Genomic DNA, 23,748 nt, shown 5'->3' with positions numbered 1-23,748 from the left:
AAAACAAGAGTGGAGGGGAGATGGAGAAGGAAAGAACACCATTAATAGACACAATTCATTTCATCAAAGTACAATATGTACATGGGTGGAACACCAGTGAAACTTCTTCATGTAATTAATGCACATTATTTTTGAAAATGAAATTATTTAGCCATCTTTAAAAGAAGAAATAATATTTTATGTTATTAATCTTACATCCTTAGGAAGAAGAGGTTAGCAAATTAGGGGTCAAAGCCCACCCAGGTAGATAAATGCATGAGATTCTTTTCTCTACTTAATCAGCAAAAAGTCAAAACTGGAGTTATGACTTAAATAGTAGCGCCTCCATCCTGAGCTCTAGGGAGAAGGGCCCCTCCTCACCATCTGTCATCCAGTCAATTGGCACCCACTTTCTGGACTGAGTCAAAGATGACACAATTAGGAATAAAGTAAGGGAATAAACTCAGATCTGCTGGTATTTCTCCATTGGTCAAACCAAGAGGGGATGACAGAATAAGGAATTCTGCCTGTAGTGTCTTCTTCTAAGAGGACAGAGCAGGAATATGAGAAGGGATGACATGGATTTCAAAAGTAAGAAAAACCTTTGCAGAAAACCCAGGACATTAGAAAAAAAGGAAACAAATAGATTTGTGCTCTGTGATTTGGGGTCTTTGGAGACAGGGAAAACAGAGGAAGTCGTCCCTAACTTAAAAATAAAAGGAATCTTACAAAGTTATAAAAAAATAATAATTGTTCACCTCTGAGTTCAGTTTAAGCTCACATTTTATTAAAGGAGTGGCATCAGGAGCAAACTTCTAATGCACCCAAGATATTAATTGGAAAGCAGTTGTAACCAGGAATGAGGGCAGAGAAATAATGGCAGCACATTTAGCACAGTGGGTAGCTCTGCTCTGTCAGATCAGAATGGCCCCCAGACTGGGAGTGATGTGTTTCAATTCCACTTTAACAGTCATGGCACCCTGGAGAAGGAGTGGAGAAATGCCAGCTAACATTTTTAATTTTGCCCTCTAGAGTCAGTATTTCTTTCATTCCGCTCGACCCTGCGCTCCATTCAACATACAGACTCAGAATATTCTATCTGAAATCTTAATTAATATCGCCTTCTCAGCTATGTTACCAGATCCATGCCCAGTGACCTCAGAACGTCCCTTTCTTTGCATCCCTGGAGATTCTTCAATCTTCCCCATCTACCACCCACACTGGCTACCCAGCGTGAGTCAGACAGAATAGTGTGGATTGGATGCTAAATTGATAGAAACACTTGATAGATGGATACATAGCTAGATAAATAAATTGGAGCTAGCATACCTCCCTTCAAATGCATGTAGGCAGAGAGCTGGGATGAAAGGGAGACAGAAGCTAACACTCTGGGTTAGAAATATTTCGATTGTACCATTTTAGAAACATGTATTTTCAAGGGTTTTAAAGGTACATTATTTATATTTTCCTAATGCTACTGAAATATCCAGAGTTTAGTTAGAAAATAGTGACATGAGAATGTAAGCATGTGTGGGAACTAGGTAGAGAGACAATAATTGTTTCTTATTTCACAATGGTAGAATTCTTATGGGCGACCTCATCTCTAGTTCAGTTTAATGCCAAGGTTCACAGAGGTAAGAATCCCTCTCATTTGTTATCCTTTCTCTTGTCCCCGTGAAGAACCCATCCTGTGGATTCTAAGGAACTGACAAAAAGTATCTTGCCATTCTGTCATACAGGGGAATATTCCAGTAAATGGGAATTTTTCCAAGGCTATTTTTAAAGCACCTCAGAAATCAAGCTGTTCAAAAGGTTAGTGACAAATCTTCAAGTAACCCATCTATATACATTCTTTAAAGGTAGAAATTAGTAATTTATGGATGGAGCTAAGGATAAGATATTGAGCCCAAGAACCGATTGAGGGCAATTTACTATTAGACCTGATCCTAGCCAATTTGTATACTATGTTCTAATAATTGCTAGGAAAATTTTATTTCTTTAAATTGCCATATCAAAATCCTTACCCTGTCCTAATATATTTTCTTAATTTCAACAGAACATTGCAGTCTCAACAACTATAGCAAATTTGTCCTTACTCCTTTTGCAAATAGTAATCTCAATCTTCATAAGCATGAAACTCAAATAGCCTAATTTTAGTAGCAAGTTGTTCAAGTAATGTTGAGAATTCAATAGATTGCTTGAATTCTCATTTTGAAGACATGCACTATTGACAAGTTCTGGAACTCATTAATCCTCATTGCCTAGATTCTTGAAAACTTATCCATTTATTTACATTCAATATGTTGAGATTTTCTGCTTAATCCATTCTGGCAAATGAGTGTGTGACTTTCTTGCATGTATATCATGACTAATGATTATGTAACCATGTGTTGGATTTTCATCCCCTCCAGCTATTCTGATTGATCACAGATGGACAAAAATACCAGCTTCTCACTAGCCATAATGATTTTGTTTGTGAAAGGAGAAACAAATGGAACCTGAGCTAGACTTCCATTCACATGTGTATGAAGAGTTCATAGACTCTGAGATGCTTTCTGTCTCCCTATTTAAATATCGAACTACCTTTCTGCCTAGGAATGAACAAAAAAACTTCTGTACCTGATAAAATTGTACTTAAATTACTTAATATTGATGATTGTTGTCTAATAAAAGTACATATGATATCACATGGCTATAATGTACAGCTTGAAATGAATCATGTAGAAGATGGGCATACAGGAAAACAGACAAGGAGACTGAAAGATAAAATACATATGAAGTAAGTTATAAGGGAGAATAGTTTAAAAAGAGCCTGAGAGTTATGAATCAGTATGATGATTTGAAAATGGCTTGTGTATGCCAGCACCTCTGCAATTTTCTCGAGTACCTATAAACATTTATGACATACTCTGTGTTGAAGTATACTTTGTCACCCCAGGTTGAATAGATACACTATTTCACGATTTAATGAAGGGCTATGTTAAATTTGGGAGCAAAAATATAAAGTGAAAAAGTAAAGCAGATTATTTTCTGATGGTTGTTTATAACTTCTGAGCTTTCTCTAAAAACAAGTGGCATGGGCCTAAGTGTAAACTATGCCCATTATATAATTTACAAGTGACAAGTTTCTGAGCTCCATAATTTATTTCTATATAAAAATACTTTCCACCATCTGGAACATCTGTAAAAATCAAATTTATACCTGTTTATCGTGAGAATCTCATGACAGATAGAACTGATATTTTTGTTTGAAAAATACACCATGTTCTTCCAATAAAGTTATTTATTTATGTTTAAAACAAGTTTCTATTTGATCGGATTATTTCCTCATTTTTATATTTGGTGGGACAGTCTCTGAGATCTTATCGTATTCTCGCTGAAATCTTTTTTTTTTTTTTTTTTTTTTTTTTTTTTTTTTTTTTTTTGCCAGTCCTGGGCTTGAGCTCAGGGCCTGAGCACTGTCCTTGGACTTTCTCAAGGCTAGAGCTCTACCACTTGAGCCTCAGCACCACCACTTCTGGCTTTTTTCTATGTATGTGGTACCAAGGAATCGAACCCGGGTCTTCATGCATGCTAGGCAAGCACTTTAACCACTAGGCCAAACTCCCGGCCCCCGCTGAAATCTTTTGTCAAAAATACTTACTTGGAGGTGGGCGCAGTGGCTCGCGGCTGTAAGCCTACCTACTCAGGAGGCTGAGATCTGAGGATTGCAGTTCAAATCTAGCCCAGGCACTTACGTCCAAGTCTGTGAGACTCTTATCTCCAACTGATCACTAGAAAATGGGAATCGGGGCTGTGGCTCAAGGAGTAGGATGGTAGCCTTGAGTTGAAGACTTCAGGGACAGCACGCAGGCCCAGAGTTCAAGACCCATGACTGACAAAAAAAAAAAGAAAAGAAAATTTACTTGGGGCCTCGAACATGGCTTAGTGTTAGATTGCTTGCCTAGCATGAATGAAGCCCCAGCGTCAATTCCTGGGTACCACATACACAGAATAGGCAGGAAGTGGTTATGTGGCTCAAGTGGTTAGAGTGCCCAATGACACTTGGCACTCTTGGGCTTATGAAAGCCCAAGGACAGTGCCCAGGCCCTGAGTTCTGCTCAAGGACTGTTAAAAAAATTATATGGAGAATCTCAATATATTTAGTGGTCTGAAAACCCTAAGGTATTTTTATAAGGATTAATAGAACTTAAATGTTATTTCATTTCTATACTTCAATAATAGTTTAGACGTGTGTGTGTGTGTGTGTGTGTGTGTGTGTGTGTGTGTGTGTATCTCTATGACTTTTTTCGGTTTATTTCTGAATATTTGGAACATATCACGTGTTCATATTCTTGACTCTTTCATTGCTAGTTAAATTTATCATCTTCTTGGTTCTTGATCCTTCATAGTTTATCTATTTACTCATTATTGTTGAAGTTCTTCAAATTCTGTGTTTATCGTCAATGTCATTACATTCCAGTGTAATATTTCAATGATGTTAAACTCTTTCAATATGACATTTTTAAGAATCCACAGTGGTGTTTTTCTATCCTTCTAGTAAAAAAGATAAATAAGATCACATCTTAAATTATCCTACAAAAATTATAAATCTTATTTGAAAAACATTAAAAGTAAAAAGCCTAAGAATGTTTCTCAAGTAGTAATCTTTCTAGCATGCAAGAGGTTCTGAGTTCAAATTTTAGCTCTTCTAAAAGAAACTATTGTTTAATTCTTTACATTTATAGGTAATATTTCCTCCAAGTTTTTCTTCTACTTTACCCAATACAGTTCTCCTTTTTTAAATTTAATTTTGTTGTCAAGGTGATGTACAGAGTAGTTACAGTTACATGTGTAAGGTACATTTCTTCTAGGACATTGTTACCTGCTCTTTCATTTTTCTTCCTTTTTTTCAAATGAGCATATTTTTGAAATACTGACATTTTTATTCCGATCATTTGTATTTGATGTTTTTCCTCCATTGTTTCTTTCCTGCCTTTATATCTTGAATCTTTATATCATTTTTCTTAATCTAATATTTAAGTTGATTGGCTTATTCCCAGCTTTATACATTCTGCTATTTGATTATTAACGTCTATGTTTTTATTCAAATTGTTCATGTCTAACATTGCTTTGTTTATCCAATTAAGGATGTTTATTATAGTGATTTAAAGTACTTGTTAATTCTTTATTTGGTATAAGTGTTTCCATTTGGCACAGAACAAAGGCTAACTGCATAAGTGCTGCATCGGTTGGCTGGCTTTCTGTAATCTCATATTCCCCTGGACTATCAGGGACTATCATGCCAATACTCAAGCTAAAGCCTTAGGACCTATCCTGAATCCTTAAGTTGACTGATGGAAGAGAAGAGTGAAGGGAAATGTGCCTCAGGATGATGATCCTCTGGAATTATATTCTGAATTTAATTAAATTTCATTTGCCTATATTCCTCCACAAGTGGCTCTCCACTTCAGAGAGTTCCTGCGAACTTCTGCCCTAAGCATTACTGTTTTCCAGGATTGTTATCCCCTTTGTGCTCATCCATTGCTTGGAAAGGGGGTTATGACCACAAAGATGGAAATGCTCTCAGGAGATTTGAGTCTCTTTGCATCAGCCAGAGGCCTCTTCTCTACCTGCATCACAGCCAGACTTCCTGGTTGGCACTAAGAGGTGATCTCTCTCCTCTCTCTCTCTCTCTCTCTCTCTCTCTCTCTCTCTCTCTCTCTCTCTCTCTCTCTCTCTCTCTCTCTCTCTCTCTCTCCCTCTCCCTCTCCCTCTCCCTCTCCCTCTCCCTCTCCCTCTCCCTCTCCCTCTCCCTCTCCCTCTCCCTCTCCCTCTCCCTCTCCCTCTCCCTCTCCCTCTCCCTCTCCCTCTCCCTCTCCCTCTCCCTCTCCCTCTCCCTCTCCCTCTCTCTCTCTCTCTCTCTCTCTCTCTCTCTCTCTCTCTCTCTCTCTCTCTCTCTCCTTCAAATTGAGTTCAAGAAGCTATTGGAAATTCCACCTAATGAGTTAGAAACAAAATGCGAAACTGGAAATTTTCAACCGTGGCATATGGCTCTCATTCATTTGAGGCTACTGAGTCTCCAACTCATTGTTTTCAGGAGTTTCTGCAAGTGTATTTTCAAAAATTAACCTATGCTTGAAAGAGACATGTGGAGTAATTGACAGAAGAAAAAAGTTGCAAGGGTTGTAGGAAGGGTAAATGTCTGTAAATTTTCCATTTGATTCTTTTCTATTGTATCAGTTCAGCTCACATTGCTTTCAGTCAACGAGTATTAATTGGGAGCCAGTAACTTTTATTGGTTTTGGATACCCAGACAGCTGTTTGACATTGGCTAAATGTCATGTAAACAAACTAATGTGAGATTGGTGAAATTTCAACGTACTTACAAAAGACTGGGGTGAGGGAAAATAAGAAATTGCTATGGATAAGGGAGTTAAAAGGACAATCCAGTATAAAAATACAGTTATATGTAATATACATAAGCAATGAATTTAACAAATCTTTAAGATTTTTACAGGTAGTTATAGATAATGAAAGTGAGTTTTAACAAAGACATAAGCTAACTCATCAAGATCAAGTAGATAGTAAAGGCTAGGACTGAGATTCAAACAGGCCACCCTGACTCCAAAGCCATTGCTAGTGTACATTTACCTTAGTCCTTGATATGAAGGTTTGGGGTGGGGAACATGTTAAACTTGATGTCTTTTTTGCATGAACATTCAGCCCTGACACTTACAAATACAACCACGACCACTTCCTAGTTATGTCCAATGTGATGGGGGAAGGGGCGGACCCCTTAGGGTGCTAACTTGTGATCCACCATGTTTATGTATAAATAAGTGACTGTCATCAAGTATAGCAGGGTAGCAATGGTCCTTGTTAAGGAATGAGTTATTCTAACTCCAAATAAATGGGACAAATAGAAAGTAAATTTAAGAAGATGAAAGTGCCGTAGATAACATGATAGACCCGGGTAAGGGAACACAGCTACAAAATGTATTTTGGTATTGTCAAGAGAGTTCCTCTATTGCAAAGTTTCATGGGCAGGCAACGTGAATGGGAATGTCACAAGTCTTGTCTGTTCTGATTGCAGCAAGCATCCTGCTGTGGAAATCGAATGAGAATGCTTGAGTTTCCAGCAGAAGAGCTATAATGGAGCACACAGTTATGGCTGCACATGAAAAGTAATGTATGGTACAAAAGATAACGAAGAAGAGTACAATATGATCTGCCCGCATTCCTAGGTTTATGGCCAATCAAGTGGAGTATTAAAATCTGAGCACACTTAATTAAATGTCTCATTTTGAGTCGTGTGATGAATAAGGGTCATGAAATGCTTAGTGCTGGGAAGTGAAAGTCAAATGCCCTAGATTTCATTCCAAACACTATCTTTGATTCATAGTTGAGACAGAGGAGATGGCAAAAATCCAAGCTTCTGCTTGAGTCCTGCAGCAGAAGTTGTAAGTTGCTTCCATGCCATGCATTTGGGAAAACATATCTGGCTCAATGTTTATGAACAAAAGAAAAGAGGAGCTAAATCTCTGAATTCATCAGCAGATATGGACAGTCCCATTTTTATCCTTCAAAAGGCATATCTGTTAGTTAAGACTTCTCTAAGTATACGCATCTCTCCAAAAGGCAAACTATCCATTTTAAGTTTATTTGTTGAATAAAAAGTCAGTCACCATAGTAACTCAAACATCTTTCTATAAAAAATCAGAGGTAGAAATGAAGTAATTCATCCTTCTCAGGTTTGTTAGAATTGTTCATTTTAATAAGTCTGCCAGCGCAATTAATGTATTTTGAATATTTCAATTTAAAAACAAGATTTCCTGAAAGATGAGAAAATTCATGAACTCTCCATTAGTATCATGGATATATTAGAAATCACATTTATTATACCTGTTAGATTCACTTATTAACTGCATTCTATATGGCAGAATGGTAGAAATTGTACTAAGCATTGAATTTTTAAAAAAATTACTTATATCCAGCCAATCACTGGCCACTCATGACTGTAAGCCTGTCAGGAGATTGAAATCTAAGGATCATGGCTTGAAGCCAGACAAGGCAAAAAAGTGTGTGGGACTCTTCTCTCCAATTAACCACCAAAAAGCCTGAAGTAGGCCTGTGGCTTAAATGGTGGAGCTCTGGCCTTGAGCATTAAAGATCAGGGGTAGTACTCAGGACCTAAGTTCAAGCCCTGGGACTCTCCCCACCCCCCCTCAAAAAAATTACACAGACCCTATTCCTGTTCTTCAAGATTTTTTCATAGAATCTAACATTTAACATATCCACATGAAGATTTTTTAACAATATACAATAATTGAGGCAAAGTGTTTCATAAGTAAGGAATTCAGTAATCAAAAGTAGAATCAATACATGTGATCAAAAATTATCAGTACTCTCTTTGTGTAGGACAATGTAGTAGCTCCTGTGGATAATGGAAAGGAATGAAGAAGTGGAAATCTAGATTTCTGCCTGCTTCACACTGGCACAAGTGCACTTTCTTTGCTTTTATGTAAATATCCAAATTGTTCTCAGTGCTTTCAGAAATAACATCTTCACTCCTATAAAGGCAAAGAATAATCCCTTTCTCTTGTAAAGCACTCAACAATATTCAGAGCACTTTTGTATTCATGATCTCACTTCATATTCACAGCAGACCTATAAAATAAGTAGGGCAGGTGTTACTACATACATATATTTTTTCCCTCTAGAAATTGAAGTGCAAAGAGATTGCAACTTTCCCAAAGACACAGCTCAGGAGTGATAAAAAGAGAGTAGGACAAAATTATTCTAACTTAATGTCACATTCTCTCTTTTTATAACAGTTTATAAAAAGAAGCCAGGGTTATTTGGAAGAGACAAGAAAGGAGAGGTGAAAAAAGAAGTATAAGAAGATTAGGAACAATTAATCTGACAATGGTCAGACATAAATCAGACATAAACTAATGGTCAGACATAAACTAATGGTCTTTAGCTTACTATTCATGACATCCCACCTATTTTTGATTGTTATATTACTCGTGTTTCAGATCTAGTTACATCTCACCAAATATTGCTAAAAAAGAGTTCCAATTAATTTCTGATTCTATATAGAGAAATTGTTGAGTTAACTTGCACTTTTCTATGAAATACAAATAGTAATTCTATCCCAAACAATCATCTTTATATTCTTTCAAGTTGCTGTTTTCTAGTGCCATATTTCCATTAGATTATGTGCTTCTTACAAGAAGAGCGCAGAAAAGCTTATTTTACTATCCCTTTAAAACATTTAAAAGTATTCACAGAGATTTAGAGGAAGGGCATCTCAAAAAAAGCAAAGTAGGATTTTCTTAGTTTTAATCCTAATATTCTTCCTATTTTTCCAAGTTATATTTATTTTCCTAATATAATAGCTGGAAGGAGGCTATATGACAAGGAGAGGAGTGATCAGACATTTTTAGTTCTGGTATTTGAAAAGATCTGTTGAAATGAAATAGACAAGGGCAGTACATAATTAAGATATATCATATGGTAACTGTGAACGTGTATACTGGGGGGTAGGGTTCATCACCACCATTGTTGAATATATCCATTGTTTGTGTCCATTTTAATCCATTCTTCCTACTCTTCCTCACATCCACCAATCACTGACCTGTTGCTCTTACAGATTAACTGGCATTTTCTATTATGGCATGTGTGTCCATGTTGTAATTCTTTGTGTTTGTTGTAGGTCTGACATCTTTAGGTAAATATATAAATATATTGAGATTTATACACATTTTATGTGTTTCAATATACTATGTCTCAATATTCATTCTGATGCTAGATCATAAAATATTGGATGGATATCCTTCAGTCCTTGAACTAACTATGTCTTGGTGGACCTGTGGATTATCTCCAGTTTAGGACTGAGAAGTTAAAGCCACTGAAAATTCTTTCTCTTCACCTCTTCGTAGAATTATGTGCTTTAATTTTTCTTAGGTAGAGAGACTGGATTATATTATAGCTTGATATTTATCCAAAAAAATGAACTGTTTTCCACACTGCTGATTTCAAAGATGAGCTGGATACCAACATTGTGTTAATCTCTTGGCTTGTCATGCAATTGTTTTTCATAAGAATTTTCAGTGCCCCATGTCCTTTCAGGCATCGGTGGAAATGGTCACAAACTTTTTCTTCTAAAATTAAGAATAATGAAATTTGCTAGTAGATTTACCCCTTTTTACCTTTTTAAACTTTTCTTAATTAATTTTTAGTTTTTTTCTGAATTCTGGCTTTAATGTATCATTCTTAAGAATTTTGCATAAACAAGTATTAATGGTGTGTAGAAAAGTTACAATCATCAGAGAAGAATATTTTTTTTTTGCCAGTCCTGGGCTTGAGCTCAGGGCCTGAGCACTGTCCTTGGACTTTCTCAAGGCTAGAGCTCTACCACTTGAGCCTCAGCACCACTTCCAGCTTTTTTTCTATGTATGTGGTACCGAGGAATCGAACCCGGGTCTTTGTGCATGCTAGGCAAGCACTCTATCACTAGGCCAAACTCCTGGCCCCAGAAAAGAATATTAATGTCATTTTACTTTGTAACCAAAAGTGATAGCTTTACTTCCTTCTCTATTATTCTGAAATATTTTTCAAATACTAATTTACACATTCTTGCAATGCACAAGCAATTGAACATATTGCTTTTCTCCCCAATTTTCTGATTACTATTTAGATTGGTTTCCTCTTTCCTGGGTAGTTTCTATTGTGACTCAGAGCCATATTCTTCTTATTCAGGAATAATTACCTACACCTTTTACATCAACATGGACTTTTCAAGGAAACTTACCCATAAAGGTAAGGCTAGAAATCAAAAATAACATTAACATTAGCTTCATGATGCTGCTAAAATCCAATTTTTCCAGTTTTTTTTACCTTAGCAAATAACTATTCTGATAAACAAAGGATTGTTTAACTAAGCAAGCAGAATGCTTAATAAATAGCACTTTAATTATTGAAGCTTATCTCAATTCCCTTATCCAATCACATCCAACATTTTCCTATATTATTTTATGAAATTTGCCCCGTCTTATCCACCTTGATAATTCCAGTTTTAGAATCCAAAATTCTATCTGTATCTTGATTCCTGACTATAGTACTCTATTCGTATTGACTTTGACCGTCCACTCTGGGACACTCCCATGGTTCAAGACTGAGCTCCAGCTACAAAGCTCTTCCCCCTCCCCCACCCTGTAGGGCTTGAACCTGGGGCTTGAACTCAGTGCCTGAGCACTGTCCCTCAGCTCTCTATCACTTGTGCAACAGACCCACTTCTAAATTTTGGTGGCTAATTGAAGAGTCACACAGACTTTCCTGTCCAGCATGACTTTAAATCTCTATGCAGATATCGGCTTCCTGATAATCAAAGTTTACAAGCATGAGCCACTAGTGCCTAGCTTTTTCCTAATAAACTCTTTTAACGGAAGGAAAGAAGGAAGGAAGGAAGGAAGGAAGGAAGGAAGGAAGGAAGGAAGGAAGGAAGGAAGGAAGGAAGGAAGGAAGGAAGGAAGGAAAGGAGGGAGGGAGGGAGGGAGGGAGGGAGGGAGGGAGGGAGGAAGGAAGGAAGAGAGGGAGGGAGGGAGGGAGGGAGGGAGGGAGGGAGGGAGGGAGGGAGGGAGAACTGAGAACAAATTCAATAAACAGAAAATAAAACTGCATGGCATGTCAGCAGAAAAAGCACCACATACGATGATGTACTTTGAACAACTGATGTGTCTTTGAAATGTCTCATCTTAAATTACTGGAGATTAGTACTAAAGAAATTTGAGCCAGGCTTCTTGATAATTTCATCCCAATAATGCCAATCAACAGAGATGTGTCTTGTTTTTTTCTTTATTTTCCAAACCATTAATAACTTCAGTCTCAAGTCCTCTTTGGTTCCAAGGATTGTTCTGCTACATAATTTTTTTTAATTTATAGGAAGTTAATTTTTAAGGACATTTTATCAGAAAAAAATTACATTAGATTTTGATTACACATTATACACTAAAACTCTTCTTTCAAGAGATGTTTTATGTGGTGTGATATTAATGATTACGATAAATATGTGAATATAAACTGAAATGTCTTTCCATCTCTTGAACGAGGCAGTGTTGTAATAGTATATGGTTGTGTATATGCACACATAAAATCTAGTTTATTGAGTGTATTATTCTATGCCTCTGTGCCCTCACTTATTTCTTGTCTATTATATCTGTGCAATTTTTGAATACGATACAATAAAATCTTTCCCCATAATTGCATTTTTATCAAGGTCAATGTGCATTTCTAATATTTTGCTTTATATATTTAGCTGCTATCTTCGTGGTGCATGCAACTTTATGACTTTTATATCTTCCTCATAAATTTTTCCCTTTTATCATTGTGCAATGTCCTTCAGTATTCTCTTCAGTACTTTTAACCTTACATTCTGCATTCTCTAGTATTTCATATAATATGCCTGCCTTGTTTGGTTGCTTTTGTTATCTTTATTTCCATTTTTTCCAATTGCCTTTACTTTAAGTATTATTGTAAGAAATATTTAACCCAATGGTTATATTTTATTCAGTCTAAGAATTCTCAACACTTACAGGGCAGTAGAGAAACAAATAGCTCACATAATCAGATGTTTGTCATAAATTCACTTTGATTTTTAAAATTTTTTGCTTTATTTCCTTATCTTACTTGCAGTACTATCAATTATAGTCTCTCCCTTCTTAAACAGAAAGTTTGACTGATTTATTTTCACTCTGTGCTTTTTATTTTTTGTATTCTTCTGTGCATATTTATTCATAAGCATTTGCTAGCATTACAGGCCACAAATGCTTTGATGTTGTTTTGTATTGTTTTACACTGTGGCTGGGCACTGTTTGAGCTATTTTCCTCAAGGTTAGTACTCTACCCCATGAGCCACAACTCTACATTCAGGTAGGGGTGTGTGTGTGTGTGTGTGTGTGTGTGTGTGTGTGTGTGTGTGTGTGTGTGTGTGTGTGTGTGTGTGTTTAATTGGAGGTGGGAATCTCACACTTTCCTACCTGTGCTGGCTTTGAGCGGAGATCTTCCAATCTCAGCCTCCTGGATAGTAGGATTAAAGGTGTGACCCACTACTGTACCAATGTGTTTTTATTGTTGGGCTCTTGTTTGCTTGTCTTTATGCTGGTTCCTTACACAAATGTGTATTATGCTTTTAACTTTCTTTCATTATACTTCCCAAGTTTTGCAAATATGTTTAGAAGTTTCATGTAACTATGTTTCCATTTTTCTTTTGCAATGTGTCATTTCTATTTTAAAAAACTATATTTAGTAATTGTATTGTAAATAATATTTTTTGAAAAATCAATTTAAACTTAATCCTAGTTTCAAAGTTTGTTATCTACCATTTTCTGCTCATCTAAATTCTTTCTTTGTATTGAGATTTCTGTTTCAAGTCATTTGGTGTTTAATGTTCTTCTTCAGCTCATTTCTTCTTATGGGTACTTGATTAATGTATTCTCTGACTCTGAATGTACATAAAAGTCTTTGATATAATAGGTGAATGATACCTTAGTTTGGAATAGGATTCCAAGTTCAAAGTACTTTTAACTTAATGGACCAAAAATGAAGATGATTTTTTTTATTATTCCCTAACAATCAGCACTCTTTATCTAAAATTCTGATGATCCAGAGTTTGGGCCTTGCTGGTAGATCTCTCTTTATTACTCATCTCTTCATCTGTGGCACAAAAGCAATCAAAACCATATGTAAATGAGTGGTAACTTTACTCATAAAACCAGGAGCCGGGTTGGAATTAACCAAAGGATCAACCAGTGTTTGCCAATCCTTGCTATAATATTTTCACAAGTAATTTGTCATAAATAATGTTTTTATTTCTGGGCCAGTGGATCGTGTCAGTAATCCTAGCTATCCTGTAGTCTGAGATCTAAGGATCACAGTCTGAAACAAACCCAGGCAAAAAAAATCTGTGAGATTCATATCTCCAATTAACCAGTAGAATGCTGGACTCGAGGTCTGACTCAAATTAGAGTGCCAATCATGAGCAAAAAAGCCAAGAGAGCATTTAGGGCCCTTACTTCAATGGTGGAGTTCAGTTACTAGCACACACACACACACATATATACACTCACACACAGATATTTTTCCAAACTCTTCTGTTTACTATTTAATTTTTTTAAAAGCTTGGTAAGATGTGCCACGGCATGTGTCTTTTCCTTTGCTGGTACTTTGAAGCTAAGTGATATTACCAACTGCATACTCAAATAGGTTCCTTAAATTTAGAAAAAAATAATTCTATTAATTAGATATCCACTGTCTCCTAATCTTTTTTTATTTATAGAAAGTTATTAACATTTTGAAGCATCTGTGTATCGGCCTTTCCCACATTCTGTCTTTTTTTTTATCATTCTTCCTATCTCTTATGCATATGTTTCCTTCTATTTTATTTCATTTAATCTTCCAATTCAACCCTTTGGTCTCCCATGTTTTATCCACAGGAAGCATAAAGCTACATGATAAAAAAATCAATCACAAAATAAAACACAGTGGCATGTAATATACATGTACATTCAGATTTATTCAGCTTCTAAATCTGCAGTTCAGCTATGTATATCTTCCTTGTATACATCAGATTGCTTGGCCTAGAATGATCCTGGATAGACTGGCAGAGATGAACTCAATTCTTCTTTATAGGTTATATTTCCTAGTAAGGGATATTCACATAGTGAAAGCAAAAGAGCAAGCGAGCAATGAAAACATCAGCACTGCTCAACACTTGTCCCAGAACTGGCACATCATCAACTCTACAGCCTCTGTTGTTCAAAGCAGACCAGCACTGTGTTCTAGAAGTCAGCAAATACACACACACACACACACACACACACACACACACACACACACACACACACAGGTATTCTTCTTTGAGAGGAATAAACTCATATGACAAGTGATATCTATGGGTCATCTAAGAATGATTATTACTAATCATTCTTTGTTTCATGTTTCCACTAAATGACAATGGGTGTTCTTGATGTCTTCTGAAAAGTGATCTGCTAAATCACAAGTTGGTCATTTTCTGTCAAAACACTAAATACTGTACAAAAATGCTGTGTGTTTTCTTAGGAATCTTTACACCTGATCCCTCCCTCCAGTCCTCCCCTTCATGTTGTTGCTGTTTAAGTCCTAGCAGAGGTTGAAGTTGCCTTTTACTATATCTGGTCATAGCTCCTCTCCAGGTGTGTCTGGGAAGAAGGGAGAGAAAAGATGAATGGCCGGCCCATTCAGCTTTCTAGCTTCCAGTGAGTCACACCATTAAGCCAGGAGATTGTGCTCTTTGTTCTATGGATCAATGAATTTGAATGTGAAGTTGAAAGTTCAACTGCTTATCCCTGGAATTGGCCAGTCACCTGAAGGTCATGTCTTTGGAAGGAGCTACCCATTGATTATCACTGCCCTTATCAGAAAGCTAGAATAGGCAGTGGGAGCTCTTCTTAACAGTTAGAGCTGTTGTAACCTATGGATATTTTTTCCCACTGCCCAGATTTATTTATTAATTCCTCTGCTCATCCCACATTCTCTGAATACTAATTTTGTGGTTGCTTGTTCTGTTTGGAGAGGGTTGCATGTAGCACAGTGCTCTGTGCATGATGACTGATTCCAAAACACAATATCAATATCATTTCTCATACTATCCCTCAGGAAATCTCCGATCCAGATGCTCTTTGTTTTGTGTCTGTTTGCAGAGTAGAATGAGGTCAAAGTTGCTTGGAATGCTCTTTACTTAATATGGTCTTTATCATGATTATACCTGAAAGTGCATCCATAAGCAAATATCAAACATGTTATGATAAGGATGGGCTAAATTCATCGATGCATACGATGATGTTTTTAATTATAATGAGAATCATCTACCAACACCATCCATTAATACAATAACTGCATATTTGAAAAGCTAAAGGGAAAAAATCTACAAGAACAAAGGGTGGTTTAAAATCAGTGACAGTGGGTAACTAATTCTCAATAGCCAATGCTTCAAACACATATTGATTCACCCTTATTACATTTATGCTAGATAGAGGAAGAGGGGCAAATCTGGACATAGAGGAACAATAAATCTCAGGCATCTGTTCATGCCTCAAAACACACAATGTCAAAATGTTCACAGTTAGATGGGCAATCTGCCTTCCAAGTGGATGGCAAGGGAGTTGGGGTTTGATATCCTTGGCCTTATATGTTTGCTTAATCATTTAAGATAAAAATACTTAATGTTATTATTTCTATTGCTTAACTTCAGCTCTCAAAATCCACCTCTTCCCTTCGAATGCTTGCCCTCTCAAAACAGGAGCACGACAGAAACTATGTTTCCAGCGTTAATTTAGTAAAGTGTAGGAAGGTAAAGTAATTACATTATCAGATATCACTGTCATATTTGAGCAATAAGGCACCATAATGCTAACACATGACAACTTGAAGAAAAGGTATAATTACCAGAAGGCTATCGTACTCTTGTGGATGATAGAAGCTTAGATACATGCCTTCCTTTATAGTGCCCTACGGATGTGATTATCTAAAGGAGAGAGAGAGAGAGAGAGAGAGAGAGAGAGAGAGAGAGAGAGAGAGAGAGAGAGAGAGAGAGAGAGAGAGAGAGAGAGAGAGATTCACTGAATAATGTGTTATTTATAGGAAAGGGTGAAAGTGTATTTCACATGAGGATGTGATACAGCCGCATCAAATGAACCAACCTACTCCTGAAAGTAATGTCTTTCAAAAACTAGTAGGCCACTCCTGTCGTGAATCCCAGATGGGATTCAACATTTTAACATGGTTTCAGTGTTAAGAAAAGGGTCTGAAGGAGCCACCTACTTCTGGATTCCTCAAGCACTTAAATTTACATTCTTTATCTATATCTGAAGAAGGCTGATAAAGTGGAAAACCATCAAACTGGCTATTAGTGACATTTACTGACTGATGTCACTTAAATAAAAGAACAAGTAGAGCTTCAAATTGCGTCACCATATTTGAGCAATCCATGCTTCAGATGCAATTAGATTGACTCTTTTGGTTGACAGAAAAATAGAGTGAGAAAAACAAATGTCAATCTGATCAGAGCCACATCTCCATCCTGAAAGCTGGAGGAAATTTAAGCTGTGCCTATCATAACTAAGTCAATTCAGAAATTTTATGAGCTATAAAGAATTGAAAATGAAGCTTTCTACAAATCATTCTAAAATGATTTTCTGAAAATGTTTGTCAGATTTAAAAGTAGAATAACAAGGTCATAAAGACATTGTTGGAATCAACTTTAAATTTTTTTTTTGCCAGTCCTGGGCTTGAGCTCAGGGCCTGAGCGCTGTTCTTGGACTTTCTCAAGGCTAGAGCTCTACCACTTGAGCCTCAGCACCACTTCTGGCTTTTTTGTATATATGTGGTACCATATATACTAGGCAAGCACTTTAACCACTAGTCCAAACTCCCGGCCTGGAATCAACTTTAAATTTTAACATACACAAAATAATAAGCAGAATGGGACAGAAGTTCTTGTAATAAAAAATATGTAGGAAAATTTGAATTTGCTGGATGGCTTGTTTTAGTCAAAGAATTTATAACATCTGGCTAGACAGGAACATCTGGATGGAGCTGGCTGTTAGTTGAAGGTTTTATTCTGGAAATAAGTTCTGTGACATTTAGGCCTATCTAGAAGGTAAATGTTTAAGTACACTAACTTTGTATGGAATCATTTACAAAATTTCAGTGTCTAAAAATTCTAGTGTCTCATGTACTTGATGTAGCTTAATGTCCTGCCAGATTCAGATAGCATGTCTCTCAGAAATGTATTTCTGTGTGATATATAAAGCATAAGATCAGTGAATAGTGAAGAAAGTAAGGAAGGAATTGGAACACAGGGAACAATGAACATGAGAATCATTAAATCTCTGTGACTAAGAAGTTTTAGGCCTGACAAGAACTCATTTATGGTGTAATATACTCTTGGACTGAATACAAAAGCACATATTGTCTTTGCCCTCAGGAAGACTGACATCCTATTTCTTTTCTTTCTCTTAGGTATTTTGAGTTCATACTCTATGCCAGATTCTTTACATGAATTAATTTGCTTAATATCTGCAACTAATCTGTGGAAGAGATGCTATTTTCATCTTCAAGGCAAATATAAAGAATGTGAGGCAGTAAATATTAAAGTAATTTACTCAAAACTGTACAATCACAGGAACGAGGCTCTGATCTTACTCAGATATATCTGACACCATGATTTAACCATATAGACCCTGTGGTTATTGCTACCATGAGAAACAATGTGAAAATTACATTAGTGAATTGTCATTGTGATTGTCATGAATCTTTGTAAATAATGCAGTGAGGAACACAAATAAATAGATTTATTTGAAGTCAGGGCCTAGGTGCTGTCCCTGAGCTCTTTCACTCAAGGCTAGCACTCTACCTTTTTGAGCAACAGCTATTCTTCTGGGTTTCTGGTAGTTAACTGGAGATAAATGTCCCACAGACTTTCCAGCTTGAGCTGGCTTTGAATCATGATCCTTAAATCTCTCCTCCTCAGGAAAAGACTAGCATCTGAACTGGTCCTGAATAGATGGTCCTCACTCAATTTACTGTACCGCATGCAATCTTCTGAGAAATCAAGCAGAACAAGACTCAAAGCTTGGGGAAATTATTCTTTCCTTATGACCTAAGATATTCGTATCCACCATCTTCTCTTACCGTTGGGCATAGGTACCGTCTTGGTTCTTGGGCTTGCACTCCTGAATCAGGACTTACACAAAGAACTTTATTACTGACCATTCATGTGATTATTCTAGACATTTGAATAATTGACTGTCTATCTTTTCATTTTATGAAACACATGGAAGTGATCAGATGTTGCTGCTGGAATTATAAACTTTTCATTGTGAAGTTAAACACTAAAAAAGAAGGAATATGTGGGGGGGAAATGCCTGAACTTAAACACATACTCACAGTTCTGTTAAACCTTTATACGTAATGTCTCAGGAATTACACATTTTATCAACAGCATGGTGACACTGGAGGATTTTGTACATATATAATTTTGAGGAAAGAGAATCAAGTTATTTCATAAAATCTACCTGATGATATCCCCTTAGAATAAGTCAGGTCATCATTTCTGTGCATTAAGACTCTTAGAAAATTACAAATATCCTGGTCAACATGATCTTTTTTTTTTTTTGCCGGTCCTGGGCTTGAGCTCAGGGCCTGAGCACTGTCCTTGGACTTTCTCAAGGCTAGAGCTCTACCACTTGAGCCTCAGCACCACTTCCGGCTTTTTTCTATGTATGTGGTACTGAGGAATCGAACCTGGGTCTTCATGCATGCTAGGCAAGCACTTTAACCACTAGGCCAAACTCCCAGCTCAACATGATCTTTTATACCATGGAATTCAATGAAGCCCAAGTCAGAACCAGAGATATCTGAATCTTCTTCACAATTTGCTTTTTCAACCTTAAAAATCCTGATGAAAGTTAGACCTATATTCTATTTGGAGTGGAGGAGTAATCTTATTCAAGTTTTATGAGATTTTCATAATTTAATATAAATTAAGCATCCACAAACTTCTTTAAAAGAATGAAGAATTGAACCAAGGGTCCCAGGGCTGAGAAAAATAAATAAAGATGGTGTGAACTAGAGAAGAAAATGCTTCTCCATGTAGTGTGTGCTTTTCTCCTGGAGATTTACATGAAAAGTGTTGATGCTTCCTCTGACCCTTGCTTTACTGTTACCGCATGTAAAATGACTCTGATACATATCTCTTCTATAAAAACTGCTGATTTACATAGCGATTCCTAATTTTCCTTGATGTAAAGTTGAAAGCTTTGGCATCTATCCTCCCCTCCCCCACAAACAGGGTGAACTTCATCTACAGTCCTCTAATTATTTAATAAATATTTCAAGTAACACAAATATTGGTACAATTCTTTAGAAAGAAAATTACTTTCCACAAAACAAAGCTACTAAGTAAGAACTAAAGCTGGTTAAAAAATGAAAAAGGAGAAGAAATATTATGAAATCCTTATATGATCTGCCATGGAAGTGAAATGATACAGGCGGGAGTTTCCACGTTCCACAAAAGGAAGCCAAGCATTTTTCTCTTTTCTTTTTTTTAAAATTGTAAACACCCACGGCTGAGAAGCAAGAAACTGAAATTTCTTAACTGGTCCATCAGAAGTCTATGAAAAACTGTGAAAGCTTTGGATGCTCTATAACCCAGGAAGAGAAAGAAATAGTAAGTAAGGAAATCTAATGATAACAATGTAAAAGATATCAAACACACATACACTGAAAGAATGTCCATTAAAAACAAACTTAATGGTAAAATGTTGTCATTAAGTTCTTATAAATGTCTCCTCCTTAAAGGAAATGAAACCATTCTTATCCTTCTAAGTCCTCAATAGTAGGTCTGCTATCAGAATCAATTTCTTCTAATATAACTTTTACACGGAGAAATCTAAAATTCCAACATATCATTTTATTTTTGTGGATATCATTTTTTTGCTAAAATTTACTTTTTTTGTGTGTTAAAGACAATCACATGATACAAATGCAGTGGGAAGCCTTTAAGAATGGTTGGTTATTACTGAGCATTGTCTATAATTAATATCAATTAGAATCTATTAAAGTTAATCGACTTTGAGTTATTGAGTTTAATTCAATTTCAATAAATTTTAATTAAGTACAATTTGTTTCCATTACTTTATTAATTCCAGTCACTATCAATTACCTTCAATTAATTTAATTTACTGGCAATATACGTTCAGGTAATTCCTTATTGCTTTCAATTAGTTTCTATTCATTTCAGTGGGCTTCCTTGGCTGTTAACTGATTTTATAAAAACAAATGTGCACCTATAATATAGTTTCTACAATGCAAGAGTCATACAAACTAATTAGTTCTTCATTCAAACTTACCATAACGCAATTATGCCACTGCAATACCTGCATGCCAGTGTACTCATCTTTACCTACCTTCTTGCTGAGTTTTTCTGTCTGCAGAAAGCCTGGTGTTTGCAAGAAACATTACAAGATTCAACTGATTCATAGATCAATTGCAGCCACAAGGTAGCTAGAATATAGGTAGTACAGGTCAAGGAGACTGCAAGAGATGGCAACAAGTTTTAACACCATCAAGGTGATGTTTGATAAAAATGTCTGAAATATATTATTTATTATGTTATTCATTGCATGAACCCTTTGCTTCACATAGAATAAGTGTCCAGTGATTTCTGGGGCTGACAGAAGAGCCAAGTAGGGAAGAATAATAAACTGAACAAATTATAGGTCCAATAAGGACTTGCTCTCCCCATAGAAGAATATATATAAAATGGTCAGACAAGGCTGACAGAAAACCAGTGATCTTGTAGTCTTATATTCATTTATCAATTACAGATTTGAAGCTAAAGAAACATATCAACATGTATATTACAAAAACCTTGACTTTTCTACCTAGGGAGTATTTGCATTTATAAGAAATTCCCATGTAGCTATTTACAATTTTCAGGGCATTATAGTCTCCATTATTACATATCACATTTCCTTGGAAGAAAAAAAAACACCTTTTGAGAGAGACATTGGAAAAAATGCTATGTGTATTATGAAAGTAAACTGTAAAGGGTAAAAAGGTTTGCTGGACAAGGGTGAGTAAATGCAGCAAGATAATCACTAGCTGCTATATTGAATATTAACTATACAACTTGTAGGGGAGGGAGATCAGGAGGACAAAACGAGAAGGAAAGGAAGGAAGAGGTGCCACTGTTCCAAAAGACATGGACTCATTATTTGACTTATGCCAAGGTAACCCCTTTGTACATCACCTTTACAAGAACAACATTTTAAAAATCTATAAAAATTAAAATTGGATAAATATAAAATGATAATATTCAGAGAGAAAGAAATTGTAATGACTAAAAAAATCAGTGTCTGGATCATAAATGCTCCAGTTTAGGAACAGCAGTAGTTCAAATCTGTACGTAAAAAAATTCTACCTTTAGTTCCAAAAATGGTGAGTTTATTTAGTTGCCCTGGCTATAATAATTGGGTATCTATGTCCCTGGAAGATAACACAGAGAGCAGATAACTGACTGGGATTCCAGCTCTCCCCTGCTCAACTATCCTTTAGAGAAATATACCTGTTTGTGTAGAAGTGGCTGGATGTGGTACAGCTGAAGAAAGGAAAGAGCATGAATGGAACACAAGGCCTCATGAGGGGAAATGGCTGGTTTCTGCACAAGGAGCTGACTTTGCACAGGGTTCTTTGGCAGCAGGCAATGATAGATAGAGCATGAGAAATCTGGCTGGCACCCAACATATCCCTGGCAGAAAACTCCATGTGAGAAAAGAGGGGAGGAATTCAAGGATGAATCCAAATCAAGTTGCTGGAGCCTTTCAGCTAAGATGTGGGAGGTCCTGCCTGGAAAGGAAACCAGGGACTTTAATATATCAAAAGGAAAATTGCCTGGAACAAATGACAAAGCCATTGTAACTGAAACTGGCAGGGAATACCCTTCCCACAGTGGTTTGCTGACAGAAGAAATGGAGACCCAAAACTTATGGACTATCAAATGCCAAAGAGTTTGGTTGGGAAAACAAAAAACAGCAATATCAGGTAAAATTAAACATCCCCAATTACACATCACCAAGTTCATTTGTCAAGGCCTCACCAAATTCAGTTGTGGGAAGAGCAGACCACCTGTAAGCCTTATTTCCGGCACAGGGAATCTGTTGTAAACTGAATTGGAAGAACTGAGATATTTTGTATCCTCATGTACCTCACAGTGATAGAAAGTTACCATCTTGAGAAAGTTTCTGTGGGAGCCCAAATACAAGGAGCAGTCACAACTTAATAACCTATAGGACACTTTGGTATAGAACTTGGGTACAGACATTTATAACAGATACATGAGGGGAGGACAGAGAGTCTAACAGTTTCCAGATGAACAATTAAACCTGTGGGAAGATAAGCTGCAATTTAAAAACCAGAGGCGCAAGAAACTTAGTGGCTGTGTTGGAATACAAAGAAGGAACTTCCACTTAGCTGTACATCAGAAGTAGGTGAGTAGTGGATGTAGTTCAACTGTGGAAAGCATTATAGCCCATCAGTAGTTCTGTGTATTTATTGGACTCACTACATACTAGAGTGCACAGCAGAGGAAGGTGACTGCATACTAGCTGAAGGTGAAGTGAAAAGTCAAAAACTTATGCCAGAGTCCACTATAGCGCTCCATTAGATAGAGAGACAGAGACATCTGCTCCAGATGCCAGGTAGTGAAATGTTAGGACACTCTGCTCTACCAAAGAATATAGCCTTCATCCATCCCTTTCAACTCTGAAGGGCCTATTTCCACACATATTTTTCTGAATGAAGCACAACATTACACGCAGGCCTATTATCATCACTTACAACCTGAAGAAAATTCTGTATGTAATAGTACAAAATAGATATACAGGCCTGGAATTTGGCCTAGTGGTAGAGTGCTTGCCTAGCATGCACGAAGACCCAGGTTCAATTCCTCAGTACCACATACATAGAAAAAAGCCAGAAGTGGTGCTGAGGCTCAAGTGGTAGAGCTCTAGCCTTGAGAAAGTCCAAGGACATAGCTCATGCCCTGAGCTCAAGCCCAGGACTGGCAAAAATATATAGATATACAAAAGCAATCTAAAATTTGTATTTGTTGTGTATGACTCTGGTTCTTTTTTGACATTTCATTACTCTCATTTTCTTTCTTTTTTGAATATTTTATCATATTTA

At 36.5% G+C, this 23,748-nt stretch overlaps 1 long non-coding RNA gene across 1 annotated transcript; it reads left to right on the top strand.

Annotated features, from left to right (window-relative positions):
• The first annotated feature begins 1,663 nt into the window (after positions 1–1,663).
• On the top strand, positions 1,664–16,326 carry LOC150049726 (uncharacterized). Its single transcript, XR_016538870.1, has 3 exons — positions 1,664–1,791; positions 7,055–7,145; positions 16,253–16,326. It is a non-coding gene; the product is annotated as an uncharacterized LOC150049726 (long non-coding RNA).
• Positions 16,327–23,748: the final 7,422 nt, after the last annotated feature.

The sequence above is a fragment of the Megascapheus bottae genome, chromosome 19 (genome assembly GCF_031878675.1).
Source record: "Megascapheus bottae isolate mThoBot1 chromosome 19, mThoBot2.hap1, whole genome shotgun sequence".
NCBI lineage: Eukaryota > Metazoa > Chordata > Mammalia > Rodentia > Geomyidae > Megascapheus > Megascapheus bottae.
This window is presented reverse-complemented; position numbering and strand designations above follow the sequence as displayed.